The sequence below is a fragment of the Lepidochelys kempii genome, chromosome 3, assembly GCF_965140265.1.
Source record: "Lepidochelys kempii isolate rLepKem1 chromosome 3, rLepKem1.hap2, whole genome shotgun sequence".
NCBI classification, from domain to species: domain Eukaryota; kingdom Metazoa; phylum Chordata; order Testudines; family Cheloniidae; genus Lepidochelys; species Lepidochelys kempii.
The window spans coordinates 91,715,587-91,727,133 of NC_133258.1; positions in this window are offsets into that span (position 1 = coordinate 91,715,587).

The window sequence follows — 11,547 nt, forward strand, 5'->3', positions numbered from 1 at the left end:
GTACTGGACATCTATGATCTCTAAACAGTCATGTTTCTGTTCCTCTGTTTCTGGCAAGAGAGTGGCTGGGTTAAGGGAGGGGCAAGGCTGTAGGGTGACTTCAGAGTTCTCTAACAGCTTAGCCTGGTACCGAGCAATCTGAGCCTGGGTGAGCCAAAGCCCTCCCTTTGCATCCAATAAGGCTCGGACCATATGGGGAGTATAGATTTGCATAACCCTTCCCAATGTTAGCTTCTTGGCTTCCTCAAGCAATAGGGCAGTAGCTGCGACCGCCCGTAAACATGCCGGCCAACCCTTTGCAACCTGATCCAATTGCTTAGAAAAATAAGCCACAGGACGCTTCCATGCTCCTAACAGCTGTGTAAGCACTCCTAGAGCCACCCCCCTTCGTTCATGTACATACAACTGAAACGGCTTAGAGAGATCTGGCAGGCCCAGAGCCGGGGCTTCCATCAATTTTCTTTTCAGGATTTTAAATGCCCTGTCAGCCTCTGGGGTCCAATAGAAGGGGTCATGATCTGCTCCTTTTACACAGTCGTACAGGGGTTTAGCCCACAGTCCAAACTCTGGGATCCATATCCTGCAAAAGCCTGCCATACCCAGAAATGCCCTGAGCTGCTTACGGTTACTTGGGGTAGGAACTTGACAGATAGATTCCTTTCTTTTTTTTTCGCTTGAACGGTCCCCTTGCCTTAGCTGTAACCTGATCCCTCTTCACCTCAGACAACAGGGTTCTCAGGAGGATATTACAGTCGTCTCAATCGGCTTGTGACTACTGAGGCACCCCTCAAAGACTGATATAAACCTGCTTGGGTTGGTGGAAAACTCTCCTGCCTGTGCTTTGAAAGCAGCCAAATCCACAGGATTAAAGGGCACATGAGTATAAACCTGCATAGTTGTGGCAGGACGCCTGTCTGATCCAGACCGGGCGACTTTAGTTTCAGTGATTAAGGGGTATAGGGCAACCATTGGGGACTTACAAGGTGTGGGTGTAGGGGCCGAAAGGGACACCGGCTCTGCCATTACAGTGGGGGTGGGGGTCTGGGGACTAACATTAGCTGCTACCGAACCAGTTGGAGTCAGATTACAGCGCTGTAAAATATCTGGTCGAGTACATAAAGTCAGAAACAAATGCGCATACATATGTTCATTCCATTTCCTTGTTCTCTGACAGAACAGGAGTAACTGAAGGATCGTGTTGTAATTAATTGACCCTCCTGGTGGCCACCACTCCTGGTCCTCTAGTTGATATTGAGGCCAGTCAACTGTACAGAATCATTTTAATTGGCTCTTAGTCATCGGATCTGCACCAAATACCTTCCAGTTTGCTAGAATGCACTCTAGGGGCGTACACCGTGCCCTAACCTCTGAGCTCTGTCCCTCTCCCATACCTACAGGGTAACTCTGGGCGTCCCCAGGTTCCAACAGAGCATATAATCCGGATTTTAAAAGGTTCCTACCTTATCCAAGGGACCGGTTCTTCACCGTGGCCTGCAGCTGCTCCTCCCCCACGTCTAAGGGACCGGTTCTTCACCGCCATCCACAACTGCTTCTCCACTATATGAGTGCGTTGCACCGTTGTGCCCTCTGGGGTCGATCAAATCGCGTCTCCTCCGAGGCTCCCGATGAACTCACCGGTGCGCGCTGGGCGTCGGTTCTCGCCGCAATCCTCGACCTCCAGGAGGGGTCCGGGCAAGGCTAAATTGCAGCCTCGAGCCCACCCAGGGATGCCAAAAGCTGTTGCCGGCTCCCAGTGCCGAGAGGCTGAACAACAGCTTGAGTTGGTTCGTTACCCGGTGTGCTGCACCCAATAATCACAACGGGGTGGAGAAGCAGAAAAGTTTATTTGAAGCTTCAAAAAGGTACAGGGAGATTTGAATCTCAAATCCTGTACCACAGAGCAGGAAGTTACACAGGCTTTTATACATCCTTTTTCCCAGCATACTTATCCAATAGCAAGCTGCTCCAAGTATCCATATAGCCAGCCAATCCAGTTCCCAGCTAGTTCCCTGATTCTCTGTATCATTTGTTAAACTATACATAAAGCTGCTTTATTCAGCTTTGTTCTTCCATATCTCCCCTGTTTGGCCTTGCTTAGTTTCAGGCAGTCTGACTCTGCAACATACTGTTGCAGATTCTCAGCATAACTGCTGTGTGTGCCTCCAGGCGGGGGGGCCAAGGACACTTGGGCCTAGCACGCAGAGCTGCTGCGAGTGCCTCCAGGCAGGGGGGGGGGGGGCAAGGACACCGGGGCCTAGTGCGAGGGGGCTTCATCGACACTCGTGGTCTTCCATCCCCTCAAGTTACCTAGTGGCCATGCCCCAGTGTTCCCAACACCTGCAGCAGCACAAGTCTTTTCACCCACACTTGAATTTCCTTTATAAGGCTCCAAACTCCTACAAAGCTATTAAACTTATCTGAGCCCAGGTTTTGAACTCTGAGTCCTTGCAAGGTCATGTAACTCACTAGTGTTTAGTCATTATTCTAAACCCAGTTGCCCTTTGTTTTCATTATTTGGATGTGGGCTGTGCTGCTGTAGCATTTTAAACATAGATAAGTTCTTGGGCCTGCAGACTTCCTCTTGTGTTTCCCCTCTGCCTCTAATATCTGAATCTACTTCCATTTCTCGTCTCCACCTTTAACGCTTTATAACTTTCTTGCTAATATAGGAAATAACCTATCCCAATCCTGAAGAGCTCTTACAACAACTGGAGAAGAGCCATCAGATCCTGTAACTTTGCTGTATTCTTGTAGGGCTGTCACCTGGCCCATATTTGAAAGTTGTCTCCAAGAAATACTCTTGGGCCTGAATTCACAAAGGGGCTTAGGTGTCTGGAAAATCACTGGAACAACAATGGGATCCCAAAAAACTGAGTTAGGCGCCTAGGTTCTCTCTATAATGCATTGGGAGAGATAGCTGCCTAACAATAGGATCCACAAAAGCCAGTACACTAGGCAGGAGATAGGCCTCTGGATGCTTAGAGGGAGGCAGCACTACTCATGCCCAGAGGCAGAAATGTAGGTGCCTAAGGAACTTTTACAGTGAAAATTTAGGTGCTGAGTGAGTTTAGGTGTCTACAAGGTTAGGCAGCAGCTGAGTGGGTGTTCTGTGGATTGCAATAGTGCCTAAGTCTCTTCGTGGATTTGGGCCTTTGTCTTTGTGTACCTTCTGAAATACTTATCACTCACGTTAGAATGTGTCTGGCACTTTAAGGGAGAGCAAGGCCCAACCTGACCTGTGACTGGTCAGCTACCTCCCAGCTGGGATTGATCAGGTGATTATAAAAGCCAGTAAGTGGCTCATTTGGGGTTCCCACTTACAGGAAATAGACTGGTTTCTGTGATAGGTGCTGCAGAAGGAGGACTTCTAGTAGATGACCTGTAGGAGGATTGGGTGTGATGTTCAGTAATGATTTTAGGCCAAATGTGGTTGAAAGAGATCATCAGTGATGTAGTTCCCAATTGTCCCTGAATATTGGAGGGTAGGCTTTTGTAGCATCTCTCCCTCAGATGTACAGTCTGGAAAGCTAACCCTCTTGGAGAAGGTATAGTTCTCCAAACTACATCTTCTTTGTCCATCTAAAACTTTAATAATAACTAGGGTGGATAACACATTACTAACTGATATTTTTAATTTAAATATGTTTTTAAAAGAAATGAAAGCCAAAACTTATTATTGTGTAGTAAAATCATTACAATTAACTAAATTTTAAAAAGTTGAGTAGTCCTTGTTTGCTTAAGTTTTAAAGAAAGTCAAATGACAGAGCTGGTGGAAGTCACGGCTAAGCAACTGGAACCATAGATTATTCAAGTGCTAAACCAGCTTTTGACAGCCCTAGCCTTTACTGCAGGTGCAAAGAGAGTATTTTCTTCTTTCAGATTATTCAACTAGTTCATTTAAAGCTAGGAAACAAACTGGGTGTTGAAAAAGCTGGAGAGCTTTTTTCTCTGTTCCAATCTAAGAATAAAAACTAGGTCTGAGAGGATGAGATCTATTTGTTCAAAAAACTTGAAGATGCTGGTGGCCAGAAACAATCACCTTGGTTCACTACTTATGAAATAATACTTCCTTTGTTTAATAAGTCAATAAGTTTTAAATGGAAAACATGTTTTGATAAACTTTTTTTCTCATCTATCCAGAATATATAAGGTCATTTTATTTACTTTATTAACTAATAAAAAATTAAAATGCTGTTTTGGTGCATTTTTAATTGAATACCAATTTCCAGCCAAATGCAGTTTGACACAAATCAGAAGTAAAAAATTGATAATCTAGTAAATAAATAAGAAATGCATCACTCATCATTTTCTATCATAAAATTAATAAAATTTAATAAAATTAAAAAATAATAAAAATTAAGAATCTAAATAAATCTTAAACTATGTAATTTCTTAAATAAATGTGTATAAATATAGATGTGTATTAACATCCTGGTTAATAAAAAGAAGTAACAATTTTTGTGTAAAGGCTGTATTTAGTTGCAAATCAACATGTTCTAATGGTTACCAACCAGTGAAAATCAATCTTTTTCAGGAAAATAACTAAAAGATACAAATGCAAAACAAGATTAAAATTGATTATTTAAATCAAGATTTTCTGCTTGCTGATCTAAAACATGATAAAAAGTGGTGATTTAAATCACTTGGACTAAAATCAATCCATCCTGATAACAACACCATTAATATAACGCACAATTCCAACTACTTATAACCAACCTAGTAAATAAATTACTTAACAACGTTCAAGTAATCTCTGAGGTGCCCTGCTTGGACTTGCAGGTCTCCACTGAAATATCAGTACGAGTCTTGTCAGGAGGTAGTGAGGCAGCGTTATGTCCTGGGGCTCAGTTAGCATGACCTGTTGTGGTTGTTGCCTAACTGGAACCTCAGGCACAAAGCCATAATCAGTGCCCCTCATCTCCCTCCCTTCTAGTAGCAGAAGAAGGTGGTGTCTCCTCTTACTCAGTATATATCCATCTAGGGTGATAAACTTAGAAGACCACAAGGCAACCGCATATTACACCACTGCTGTTTGTGACCAGTGATTTCCATCACCGATTTGTCCTTCATCATGTTCATGAAATACCAGCTCCCCAGGTCATATTGTTTTTGTTTGTTTAGCTTTAGCTATCCTGTTGTACGTCTGCGAATCCCCAGTTCCCTTACCTCAGCTTCTATCATGACACACTTTCTAGTTCTCAATTTTCTGTTAAATAAAATATCTGCAGCTGACAAACCATGGTTCATTGGTGCCATCCTATAATTTAACAGAGCTAAATATGGATCAGTGTCTGATGCTGCAGCCTTTTTCAGTGATGCTTTATTATTTTGACACCATTTCCCACCAACCTGTTGCATGGATGATAATGGGGACTAGCAGTTAGATGTCTAAACCCAAACTTCACTGCAAACTGCTTAAACTCATGGCCAATAAACTGAGTCCCATTGTCAGACATTACTATGTCTATTCAAAATAGATTTGATATGCACCATCACCTGTGGAACTGTAGTATCTTCAAGTAAAACTGCCTCAGAGAATTGAGAATAATAGTCTAGGACAAGTACATAATTTTTTCCAGCAGTGGTAAACAAGTCAATGCTTACTTTGCTCCGGGGGGCTGATTTTTCTTGTGCCACCGACATGGGCTCTTTTGCTTGACTTGGCCTGTATTTTTGGCATACGTGACAAATCTTAACAGCATCCTCAGTGTCACTGTTCATTTGAGGCCAATATAAAAATATCTCTGGCCCTTTGCTTAGATCTAGAAATCCCTAAATGACCTTCATGTATCCTTTAAAACATCTTTTTCTGTAATGCCTTAGGAATCACCATCCTGGTGCCTTTAAACAACGTTCCACCAAGTATTGAGAGCTTCCTCATATTGATAATAAGGGCTCAAATATGCTGTCCCAGCTGCCTTATGCTAATAGCCTTAATGACTCTCTGCAGAGCCTCAGCCTGAGCAGTAGCTCTGGAAGACGTCCTTAAAATCTTTCTCAATTGGTATTGGTCTCTTCCTCTCCAATGAGTGCACTCTCTTGATGAGACCAAGAGCATAACACATTTTTAACCAAATATGTATGCTCTTTTCCCTGGTGCTATTACAAATTGTACCCTTTCCACTTTTGTTAGAGAGCTTATTCCTTCACTCTCCCACTTCCCTGGTCGCATGAACAGAGAGCAACAATACCCGAAGTCCGAAGGTGCAAACAATTCAATGTTTATTGGGGTGAACTTCCAGCAAGCTTAAATACAAGTTCCTTTTCCTTATTTCCGAATCCCAATTTACTTCCTGTTTGCCCCTAATTTATATAGTAATATTCTTAGCTATACCTTAACCAATCATTCTACTAAAATTTAACTAACCAATCCTAACATATTGTAACATGATTATGTAACCAATTATATCCCATCACCTTAATTAGTTTACACCCAGCAAAATTAATTATACAGCAGACGGGAACAATCACAGAACCAGACAGAGATTATACAGACAAACAATAGCAAAGTGGGAACTATAATGGCAAGACAATACAGAAGTGAGGATTTCACATCCCAGTATTGATAAGTGAGTTCTTGCCAGACAGGATGCTATCAAACTAAGTTTCCTTTTACATTTTCTAGGCACTTCCCTTTCTCTGGAGCTGATAGGCATACAATCCTGTCCTGATAGTGCCTAACAGCCCAATAGCACCTTTTTTCAATGTGACTAGGTTGGAATGTGAGGATGTGACCGTTCGCTTCCCAGTTTATGGCTGCCTCTGCTGCTTAGCCAAAGGCCTTAGCCTAAGAACAGAACTGTCACAGTAAGAGAAGGACCTTACATTGGCAGACAGTGATTTTGATTCTTTCTTTTATACCTCTAACTAGCCAAGTGATAAGAATACACCTAAATTCTTAAAGTACAGGCCTTTACAGGCAGGCCTGAATATCTATATCCTAACACCTTTATTTACCCATATATCTAGTTTGGATATCCTTTAGTGGGGATAAGCTCACCACTGTAAACCCTGAGTTTTACCTGTTTACTTTCTATTACTTATGGCTTTTTGTTCAGTGTTAATAACAAGGTTTCTGGCAACATATTGACTTGTGCACCATTGTCCAACTTAATTTGCTTTCAGGTTGATAGCCCAATTCTCTTCTGCTGCAACACTGTCCATTGCTCTTATTAAGAATTCATCTTAGCCAGTGATCCTGCTGTTGTCCTCTTTTTCCACATTGTGCGCACTGCTCTCTGCATACTTTTCTGCTGCTTGTTTCTTTTCTTGTTGTCATAAATATAAAGGGAAGGGTAACCACCTTTCTGTATACAGTGCTATAAAATCCCTCCTGGACAGAGGTAAAACCTTTTCACTGTAAAGGGTTAAGAAGCTATGATAACCTTGCTGACACCTGACCCAAAATGACCAATGAGGGGACAAGATACTTTCAAATCTGGAGGGAGGGGGGAACAAAGGGTTGGTCTGTCTGTGTGATGCTTTCGCTGGGAACAGATCAGGAATGCAGCCTTACAACTCCTGTTACTTTAGTAAGTAAACTAGCTAGAACATGCGTTAGATTTCCTTTTATTTAATGGCTGGTAAAATAAGCTGTGCTGGATGGAATGTATATTCCTGTTTTTTGTGTCTTTTTGTAATTTAAGGCTTTGCCTAGAGGGATTCTCTATGTTTTGAATCTGATTACCCTGTAAGGTATTTACCATCCTGATTTTACAGAGGTGATTCTTTTACCTTTGCTTTAATTAAAATTCTTCTTTTAAGAACCTGATTGCTTTTTCATTGTTCTTAAGATCCAAGGGTTTGGGTCTGTGTTCACCTGTACAAATTGGTGAGGATTCTTATCAAGCCTTCCCCAGGAAAGGGCGTGTAGAGCTTGGGGGATATTTTGGGGGAAAGACGTCTCCAAGTGGGCTCTTTCCCTGTTCTTTGTTTAAAACGCTTGGTGGTGGCAGCATATGGTTCAAGGACAAGGCAAAGTTTGTACCTTGGGGAAGTTTTTAACCTTAGCTGGTAAGGATAAGCTTGGGGGGTCTTTCATGCAGGTCCCCACATCTGTACCCTAGAGTTCAGAGTGTGGAAGGAACCTTGACACTTGTGGTATTTTGGATTCTCTATCATAGATTCCAAGATTCCAAGGCCACATAGGACCACTGCAACCCCCTAACCTTACCCCTGCATAGCACAGGCCATGGAACATCTCTGAAACGATTCCTGTCAGATCACTGTCCATAAGCTTCATTCTGGACTGGGTGACTTCCTGCTCCAGAGAAATTCTAATTGTCTGGTCAAGGGTTAATTCTGGGTCTTCCAGTAATCTCTCTCTCTCTCAGTTTTTTGTTTTGGATTCCAATCACATTCTGGTCTCTTACCAGGGACTTGGTTCATTCACCAAAATCAAAAGATTGGGTCTTTTGCCTGAGATCAGTCACAAACTTTTTTATAGCTTTACTTTCTTTTTGTTACGTTTGGTAAAAACATCTCTCTCATGTTTCATTTTTATGTGGAATGTAGTACTGCTCAAATTTTTGTACTATTTCACAGTTCTCCTCTGCCTGAGTAAACCGAAAAGTGTTAAGCGTATCAGAACCTGCTATTGTCAGAAATAAGGCTACCTTTTGATTGTCTTCCTTTTCACTGGCACCCATTGCTTGTACATACAGAGCAAAGCACTGTTTAAATTACATATTTCCAGTGAGTTTGAGCAATGTTAGCTGCTCCATTCTTCCGCTCAAGTTATTTTCTTAAATTTCTGTTTACGCCCAGTACCTTGTGGTGTTCAGTAATCACACCGGCCTCAAGGTGCTTGAAATAGATCTTCTTTATTCAATGATACCATTGCCCAAATGCTTCTGCATAACAGAACATGGGCTTCTTCAGCACCCTCCCCCAGGCTTCTTGTCTAGGAAGCTAACCCACGTCAAGGTACAGTTTGCAAAACCACACCAGTGAAGAGCTTTATTACATAGTACTTCGTGAGTTTTCTATTTGAGTAAATAAGAATAAGAATGGCCATACTGGGTCAGACAAAAAGTCCACCTAGCCCAGTATCCTGTCTTTCGACAGTGGCCAATGCCTGGTGCTTTAGAGGGAATGAGCAGAACAGGTAATCCTTAAATGAAACCCTGATCCAGGCTCTGGGTATGGTGTCGGTCCTTCCCAGGCTGGAGACTCAGGCCAACAGTCTGCCTGGCACTACTCTCCTGTGATGACCAAAAGGAGAGGCTGGTGAAATGGAAGATAGAGCAAAACATAGGGCAAGAATTTATCAATGAAGGGACAAGAGACAATAATGGGGAGATCCAAAAAGGGGAAAGGTGGAGAGAGGGAAGACACTGAAGATATGTAGACAAAGGAAGAGAGACTGAATCAGGAAAGAAAAAGTGTGAGAGTTTTAGAGGAGAAAAAAAGCAACAGCAAATTGAAACATTTTAAAGGGATGAAATGATCAAATTCAGCCTGGCTTTATACCAGTTTTTGTCAGGATAAAACCAGAGGAAGGACCTCTGAAGCAGAAAGTGTACTAAGGGACTCTTGGAAACCATCCAGAACTTCCCTTTTGATGGGGAACATTATACTAGGTCAATGCAATAAAAGAAATCAGAGGTATTGGCTAGGAAGGGTACATGGCCAGGAGGGATGGGGAATGCAGTCATTCAGCATATGCTCAGCAGCCTTGCCAGTATGTCACCTGGAGAACCTTGGCTATAAACTAAAGCTGCACACACCCAGTAAAAAATTATCATAATCAACAACAACAACAAAACCTAAAGGAAGGTGATAAGTGTCTGCCTCCCCTTGGTGTGAATGCTTTTGAGGGTGCAGATTGATAATCTGGTGAAGTGAGGTGTAAATTATATCTGCATTACACTTGTATAATTCTGTTTTACTTTGAAGGGGGAAAGGAGCAGCAAGATATATTTTTTAGAAAAGCTAGAAAGAGTCAGAAGGAAGGAGGCAGAGTATGATTTATTTATTGATTTTAATAATGCTTGGTCTGGATAAGATTTTAATGTGATCATATAATGATCATCTACATCCTAGATGGGAAGCCCAAAACTGTAATTGAGGCAGTGGAGATTGGAGCCAAATGGGTGGAGGTGGCAGAAAAGAAAAAAAACTGGTTGCAATTGGAGCGGATACCAGAAGGGAAAACCTCAGACCACACCCTACTACTGGAGGCAGCCCAAGGCCCCAACTATCCCCCAAGGAACCCTCCAGACACCTTATCGTCCCGCCACACCATTCTCCAGCAGCCCACCTCGTCCCAGTGACCGTCAGCTGGACGATGTTTTAAATGTAACGAGCCGGGGCATGTGAAGGCCAACTGCCCCAGGAACCCGAACAGATTGCAGTTCACTGCACTGGAATCACACCAGAGGTCCTCAGGCCCAGATACCTCCCAGATACCCTTGGAGTGGAGGGAAACTGTGAGTGTGGGCGGGAAGAAGGTCACCGCATGGAGGGACACCGGAGCACAAGTGTCGGCTATCCATGCTTCCTTAGTGGACCCCAATTTAATCAACCCAGAGATCCAAGTGACTATTCAACCCTTCAAGTCAAACTCTTTCAGTTTGCCTCCAACCAAGTTGCCTGTCCAGTACAAGGGCAGGTCAGGAACACGGACTTTTGCAGTCTATGATGATTATCCCATCCCCATGCTGTTGAGGGAAGACTTGGCCAATCATGTGAAGCTAGCCAAGAGGGTGGGAATGGTCACCTGCAGCCAGGCTAAACAAGCTGTCACGCCTAGCTCTGTTCCGGAAACTTCTACCAGGACCCGGTCAGAAGTGATGGACCCGGACCCCAGGCCAATGTCTGCAACAGCAGTAGTGGATCCAGTCCCAGAGACCCAGACAGAGCCAATCCCAGAACTGGAACCGGCAGAACAGCTAGCACCAGACCCATTGCCAGCACTGAATCCAGTACTTGCAACCTCAACACCAGAGGGCCACACCGAACCTGAACCAGCAGCAGCCAATAACCCTACACAAGAGGCTCAGCCGGAGCCTGAACCCCAACATAGTGCCCCAGCGGAGAGCGGTTCACAGTCAACGGAAACAGCCCCATCCCCTACATCACTTCCAGAGGGACCAAGCATAGGTCCACAATCCAATGAGGAACTTGTGTCTCCAGCATCAAGGGAACAGTTCGAGACCGAACAGAAAGCAGATGAAAGACTCCAGAGAGCTTGGACGGTGGCACGGAGCAACCCCCCCACCTCTCAGCTCTTCTAATTGATCCAGGTTTGTTGTAGAAAGAGGACTTTTATACAAGGAAACTCTTTCTGGTGGACACTAGGAAGACTGGCATCCTCAGAGACAGTTGGTAGTTCCAACTAAGTACCGTGTCAAGCTCTTTAGCTTAGCCCACAATCATCCTAATGGCCATACTGGGGTGAACAGGACCAAAGACTGTTTGGGGGGGTCATTCCACTGGGAGGGAATGGGCAAGGATGTCTCTACCTATGTCCGGTCTTGTGAGGTGTGCCAAAGAGTGGGAAAACCCCAAGACCAGGTCAAAGCCCCTCTCCAGCCACTCCCCATC